The sequence below is a fragment of the Myotis davidii genome, unplaced genomic scaffold (genome assembly GCF_000327345.1).
Source record: "Myotis davidii unplaced genomic scaffold, ASM32734v1 scaffold46, whole genome shotgun sequence".
Taxonomy (NCBI): Eukaryota; Metazoa; Chordata; class Mammalia; order Chiroptera; family Vespertilionidae; genus Myotis; species Myotis davidii.
The window spans coordinates 3,660,615-3,661,306 of record NW_006383006.1 but is presented as its reverse complement, the minus strand read 5'-3'; the positions used below and the strand labels follow the sequence as shown (position 1 = coordinate 3,661,306).

Below are 692 nucleotides of genomic sequence, written 5' to 3'. Positions count from 1 at the left end.
GTGTGAGTTTGGTCCCTGGTCAGCCAATCTATGCTTCTCTCTCACATCGATGTTGTGCTTTTCTCTCTCCCCCCACCTTTCCTCTCTCTCTCTCAAAAAAAAAAAATCAATAAAAACGCATCCTCGGTGAGGGTTTTTTCTAAATAAAGTATAATTACCTTCAAAACCAATGATCCACAGAAGAGAAGAGAGGGTGTGGGCTCCAGAGAAGGGCCTGGCAAGGCGCTAGGTGAGCCTGGGAGCCAGAGAGCTTGCTGGTGGCCACTGGTTAGAAAGGAAAGATTCTAGAAAGCATGGGTTAGGTCCCAGTAGGAGGGAGTCTCAACGCGGGGATCTAGACTAGACAAGTGACTTCCCTTCTCAGAGTCCCTGCTGCCTTATCTGTAAAATGGGAAGCATGTCGGCACTTCCCCAGGGGGCTGTTCGGAGGAGAAGATGTGATCGTGTCTGGAGGGTGCTTGGCCAGGGCTAAGGTTCCCTTCCCCTCACTGTCCCCATAGAAAGGAGCACAGGCCCTTAGAAATAACTTTACTATTTTTCACTAAAGAGCAATAGACTCAGGGCAGCAAAATTTACAAACACGGGAAATGTGTGATAAAGGCTCCAGAACACATGCAAAGCCTTTATGGCCCCACCCCGGCCGCTGGGTCCTGGCTGTCTCACGGAATGGAGGGCAGTTCCCTGTGCTCCTG

General features: G+C 50.3%; 1 protein-coding gene across 5 annotated transcripts in view; it reads left to right on the top strand.

The window, feature by feature from the left end:
* Positions 1 to 692, top strand: part of CAPN3 (calpain 3) — a 49,328-nt gene that overhangs the window by 33,564 nt on the left and 15,072 nt on the right. The gene's annotated exons all lie outside the window — the stretch shown is intronic.